Source organism: Oncorhynchus masou, chromosome 16 (genome assembly GCF_036934945.1).
Source record: "Oncorhynchus masou masou isolate Uvic2021 chromosome 16, UVic_Omas_1.1, whole genome shotgun sequence".
NCBI classification, from domain to species: domain Eukaryota; kingdom Metazoa; phylum Chordata; class Actinopteri; order Salmoniformes; family Salmonidae; genus Oncorhynchus; species Oncorhynchus masou.
The window spans coordinates 45,102,411-45,109,052 of NC_088227.1; the positions used below are offsets into that span (position 1 = coordinate 45,102,411).

Consider the following 6,642-nt stretch of genomic DNA (forward strand, 5'->3'; position numbering starts at 1 on the left):
TCTGATGCGTAGTTGTCTAGAATAATGATTATGTCACAACACAAGTAAACAGTTTACTGTAGACTTCACCTTCACCTCCATCTGAACATACACCAGTACAGGTGTCACAAAGCGACCGGAACCACTATCCGGAACCACTATCCGGAACCACTAACCGGAACCACTAACACATGTCAGCCTCAACTGTTGAAATTAAACAAGTACACTCAATCATTAAAATAATAAAAAAACTAATGTTTTATATTTACATCAATAAGTAGACCACACTAAATTGTAATAGATTAATACATTAGAAGTTCCGTAAAAAAAAAAAATATATATATATATATTTGGTACGAATAGGCCTGTGACTTTGGGGATCCATGCATAGTTGCCAAACCTTTAGAAGCATTATTTGATATCTTGTCATTCTTTCACTACCTTAACAGTACCATTACACCCATGTTGAATAGCCTATAATGTGAAATACATGTCTATTCAAATTATGTCACGAATTTTGTCACCAATATTCCCTCAAGACAATTGTGAGTTAAAAATAACGTAGGCTATACAAGTCCGGGCGAACACTTACATTTACAACACCCCTAAATCTCACCAAAACAATAGAGATAGGCCTACTGCGCTTAGCTGTGCATAAGTGCGTTTTGGCTATGAGTCCTCAATGTGTAATCGATCCTGTATGAATTTCGTTAGGTATCAGATTCAGATCATGTTGTTGCTAGTTGTTAGGGACAGGCCGTTAGCCAGCCAGGGCCATTCTGGGACGGAGCAAGTGGCGCGTCGTGGCATGCGTAGTGGTGGTCCTGCGTGTTGCCGTAGGGGATACTAATCTCATTTCCTACATATCAAATATGAACACAAAATACACGTGAAGATCACAAGTGAGGCAGAGAGAGAGAGAGAGAGAGTCCGCCGGTCTGCACAAGAGAGGGATAGAAGCGGCCCATTCGGCACGAGGATGGACAGCGCAAGAGACGGAGGCTGTTGCGGTATGCGCTCGTGGCCACCGGCGACTGCGAGGGCATGAGCAACGCATTGCATGGAGCTCGCGAATGCTGACGTTTCTAAACGGTGAAAGTGGAAAGGGAATATTACAATTATAGAGTTATATTATTAGTCTGTATGATGTAAGAAAAACATGGCTTAAAATAATAAATATATACTGTCAAATGTTTTTTGGGGAAAACTATTTCAGAGGTATATTCCAAATCTAGCACAGATATTAATGGCACCTCATTCAAAATTAGGCCTACTAAATATGAATGTGTAACAAAGCTATAATATTTAATTATTGTTGAACAGTAGGCCGAGCTAGGTCTACTACACTACCCATTGATAGACAGCAGATACGCCTAAATGCAGTCTATAGGCCTACTGATCTATTCAAAGGTCAATTAATAATTGGAGATGAAAACATGTTATTACGACGAAAGAGTCAAACAAATAGCAAAATAATTAGGCTACAAAATGGCTCATAAAAACAGGATTTATTCGATTTTTAGTTTAGTTTATAACGGCTGCATATCAACATGAGAAAATTACACCTGCATAACATGGTCCCGTCGTTTCAATGGTCTGTTTTATAGCCCTATTTATTCTATAGACCTATTTGGCCAACATTTAGACTAATCATTTTCACACACACAACAGAAAATAATGAAACAATACAAAACATACCTTGGGTTGGGAAGATATCTTCGTTTGTACTTATTAAAAAAACACTTTCGTTTCCAATTTCCGTTTTCACTCTTTGGACAAGCTCATGATGATAGATTGAAGAGGAGTTGGAACAGCGGAACACACAGCTCGCTCTGCTGCTGTCACCGGGAGTGGACTCGTTCTCTGAAGAAGTTCAAACACATGAGTTGGTCTGACTGACTGACATTAGCCTTAGCGAAGATACCAGAACAACAGCGGAAAAAACAACACTTTTAACTGTAAAATAAACTATAGGACTAATTTAAGCGGCACGTCGGAGCGCTATATGGAGCAATGGACCGTTCACTCTACGAAAGATCACTAGTTATTTTAACGTTGGTATAAAGTTTGTTTGAGTACTTCGATCGGCATTTTAAGACCCCTTCTTGAAGAGCGAATGAAGCTGAGCTGTGTTGATCACGGCACACTGCGCATGCGTCCAGCTGCCATGCGTCCACCATTTGGCAAATGTCCAAAGCAGTAATGGGGTACAGGGGGTGGGAGGGGGATACCGAAATGACATTCTTATTAATAGTGTGACTCAAATGATGTGCCAAGTTGTATCTATCCCTCTCTAGACTAGAACAGCGTCTCCAGTTAATAACGTACATAATACCACACCACTTCAACCAAACCAAACTACAACAAAAAAATATTTATTTCTCAATGTATATCCAGATCATAGGAATGGGTAAAATGACGCGCTGACCAATGTACATTTCTATACGTTTGAAAATATGTGCATAAAGTGGATATCGTTTAACAAGTCATCCCAAGTTCCCTTTTTACAATTACAACACAATTAATCTAATTATACATTTAGAAGCAGGCCTCGGGCATGAAGCTCTTGAGTGTATTATGCTATGGGGGCTTCTCACACAACAAGGCCATCAAATACAAGGCTTTTGATAGAGTTGATCATGCTTTACTAAGGCAGAGATTGTCGAGTGTAGGTCTTTCGGACCATGCAGTTGCATGGTTTGCTAACCATCTGTCTGATAGAACTCAGTGCACTCAAGTTGATGGGCTTATGTCTGTTAAATTGTCTGTCTTTAATGGTGTGCCCCAAGGCTCTGTACTTGGTCCTCTCTTAATCACTATTTATATAAATGATTTAGACAAAAATGTCCAAAATGCACAACTTCATTTTTATGCTGATGATACTGTTATTTACTGTTGTGCCTCGTCTCTTACAAAAGCTTTCCAGAACTTGCAAACTGCTTTTAATACTGTTCAACATACCTTGTGTCAATTGAAGCTTATCCTCAATACTGACAAAGCTAAACTAATGGTGTTTTCTAAAGCAAGAAATAGACCTCTGAACCTTTCACCTATTACTCCCTGTCAGAGCAATGAGATTGAGACTGTAACCTCATATAAATATCTTGGAATTTTAATTGATGATGGCCTACGTTTTAAATTGCATATTAAACAACTTACAAAATAATTGAAGCTGAAATTGGGATTTTATTTTAGGAATAAGGCCTGTTTTTCTTTTGAAGCCAGAAGGAGGCTCGGATCAGCTACATTTATGCCTTTACTAGACTATGGGGATGTTTTATATATGAATGCTTCCGCTCAGTGTTTGAGATCAATTGACACTCTTTACCATGGCACTTTGAGATGTATTTTAAACTGCAAAACCCTTACGCACCACTGCACTTTGTATACCAGGGTTGGCTGGCCTTCTCTAGTCTCTCATAGGCTCAGTCACTGGTATACTTTTATTTACAAAGCCGTTTTGGGTTTACTACCTTTTTATTTGGGCATTTTTATTGTTCAGAAATGTGGTGGGTCGTCTCTTCGTTCGCTGGACTTTATCCTGCTAACTGTTCCAAATGTCCGAACTGAATTTGGTAAAAGGGCTTTTATGTACTCTGGCCATCGTCTTGGAACGCCTTACAAAATACTTTTAAACTGGAAGAACTTGTCCCGATCTGTGTTTTTAAATCACTGATGAAGGATTTTGAGGCTGATTCCCTGACCTGTCAATGTTTTTAATTTGCTGTTTTATACTCTTGTGAATTCAATGGTTTTTACTAGATTACTTGTAGTTTTTCATGTTGTCTGTCTGTCATTTTTTTGTAATGACTGGTGCTGCCTATCTTGGCCAGGGCGCTCTTGAAAAATACATTTTAATCTCAATGAGCCCTTCCTGGTTAAATAAATGTCAAATAAAAAAATATAAAAAAATACACGGCCATCCTAAATACAAGGCCACCCACACAACAAGGCCATCCTAAATACAAGGCCACCCACACAACAAGGCCATCCACACAACAAGGCCATCCTAAATACAAGGCCATCCTAAATAAAAGGCCACCCACACAACAAGGCCACCCACACAACAAGGCCATCCACACAACAAGGCCATCCACACAACAAGGCCATCCTAAATACAAGGCCATCCTAAATACAAGGCCACCCACACAACAAGGCCATCCACACAACAAGGCCATCCTAAATACAAGGCCATCCTAAATACAAGGCCACCCACACAACAAGGCCATCCACACAACAAGGCCACCCACACAACAAGGCCATCCACACAACAAGGCCATCCTAAATACAAGGCCATCCTAAATACAAGGCCATTAAATGCAAGGCCATTCTAAAAACAAGGCCATCCTAAAAACAAGGACATCCACACAACAAGGCCATTCTTAAAACAAGGCCATCCTAAAAACAAGGCCATCCACACAACAAGGCCATCCTAAATACAAGGACCATTAAATACAAGGCCATCCTAAAAACAAGGCCATCCCAAATACAAGGCAATTAAATACAAGGCCATCCACACAACAAGGCCACCCACACAACAAGGCCATCCTAAAAACAAGGCTATCCACACAACAAGGCCATCCTATTTGGGATGGCATTCCAGAGGGATATCAGAGACTGTAATGTTCTGTGCTTCACGGAAACATGGCTCACTGGAGAGACGCTATCCGAAGTGGTGCAGCCAATGGGTTTCTCCACGCATCGCGCCGACAGAAACAAACACCTTTCTGGTAAGAAGAGGGGTGGGGGTGTATGCCTTATGGCTAACGAGGCATGGTGCGATGAAAGAAATATACAGGAACTCAAATCCTTCTGTTCACCTGATTTAGAATTCCTCACAATCAAATGTAGACCGCATTATCTACCAAGAGAATTTTCTTCGATTATAATCACAGCCGTATATATCCCCCCCCAAGCAGACACATCGATGGCTCTGAACAAACTTTATTTGACTCTTTGCAAACTGGAAACCATTTATCCGGAGGCTGCACTCATTGTTGTTGGGGATTTTAACAAGGCTAATCTGAAAACAAGACTCCCTAAATTTTATCAGCATATCGATTGCGCAACCAGGGGCGGAAAAACCTTGGATCACTGTTACTCTAACTTCCGCGATGCATATAAGGCCCTGCCCCGCCCCCCTTTCGGAAAAGCTGACCACGACTCCATTTTGCTGATACCTGCCTACAGACAAAAGCTAAAAAAAGAAGCTCCCACGCTGAGGTCTGTCCAACGCTGGTCCGAACAAGCTGACTCCACACTCGAAGACTGCTTCCATCACGTGGACTGGGACATGTTTCGTATTGCGTCAAATAACAACATTGACGAATACCTGATTCGGTGTGCGAGTTCATTAGAACGTGCGTTGAAGATGTCGTTCCCATAGCAACGATTAAAACATTCTCTAACCAGAAACCTTGGATTGATGGCAGCATTCGCGTGAAACTGAAAGCGCGAACCACTGCTTTCAATCAGGGCAAGGTGTCTGGTAACATGACTGAATACAAACAATGAAGCTATTCCCTCCGTAACGCTATCAAACAAGCTAAGCGTCAGTACAGAGACAAAGTAGAATCCCAATTCAACGGCTCAGACACAAGAGGCATGTGGCAGGGTCTACAGTCAATCACGGACTACAGGAAGAAATCCAGCCCAGTCACGGACCAGGATGTCTTGCTCCCAGGCAGACTAAATAACTTTTTTGCCCGCTTTGAGGACAATACAGTGCCACTGACACTGCCTGCAACGGAAAAATGTGGTCTCTCCTTCACTGCAGCCGAGGTGAGTAAAACATTTAAACGTGCTAACCCTCGCAAGGCTGCAGGCCCAGACGGCATCCCCAGCCGCGCCCTCAGAGCATGCGCAGACCAGCTGGCTGGTGCGTTTACGGACATATTCAATCAATCCCTATACCAGTCTGCTGTTCCCACATGCTTCAAGAGGGCCACCATTGTTCCTGTTCCCAAGAAAGCTAAGGTAACTGAGCTAAACGACTACCGCCCCGTAGCACTCACTTCCGTCATCATGAAGTGCTTTGAGAGACTAGTCAAGGACCATATCACCTCCACCCTACCTGACACCCTAGACCCACTCCAATTTGCTTACCGCCCAAATAGGTCCACAGACTATGCAATCTCAATCACACTGCACACTGCCCTAACCCATCTGGACAAGAGGAATACCTATGTGAGAATGCTGTTCATCGACTACAGCTCAGCATTCAACACCATAGTACCCTCCAAGCTCGTCATCAAGCTCGAGACCCTGGGTCTCGACCCCGCCCTGTGCAACTGGGTACTGGACTTCCTGACTGGCCGCCCCCAGGTGGTGAGGGTAGGTAACAACATCTCCTCCCCGCTGATCCTCAACACTGGGGCCCCACAAGGGTGCGTTCTGAGCCCTCTCCTGTACTCCCTGTTCACCCACGACTGCGTGGCCACGCACGCCTCCAACTCAATCATCAAGTTTGCGGACGACACAACAGTGGTAGGCTTGATTACCAACAACGACGAGACGGCCTACAGGGAGGAGGTGAGGGCCCTCGGAGTGTGGTGACAGGAAAATAACCTCACACTCAACGTCAACAAAACTAAGGAGATGATTGTGGACTTCAGGAAACAGCAGAGGGAACACCCCCCTATCCACATCGATGGAACAGTAGTG

The 6,642-nt window shown here is 43.0% G+C and overlaps 1 protein-coding gene across 1 annotated transcript in view; it reads right to left on the minus strand.

The window, feature by feature from the left end:
* The window catches only part of eya4 (EYA transcriptional coactivator and phosphatase 4), a 194,931-nt gene extending 192,835 nt beyond the window's left edge, over positions 1-2,096 (minus strand). Inside the window, exon 1 of the mRNA XM_064991764.1 lies at positions 1,678-2,096. The gene's annotated coding sequence lies outside the window, so the exon portion shown is untranslated. The remainder of the gene's footprint in view (positions 1-1,677) is intronic.
* Between the last annotated feature and the right edge of the window lie 4,546 nt (positions 2,097-6,642).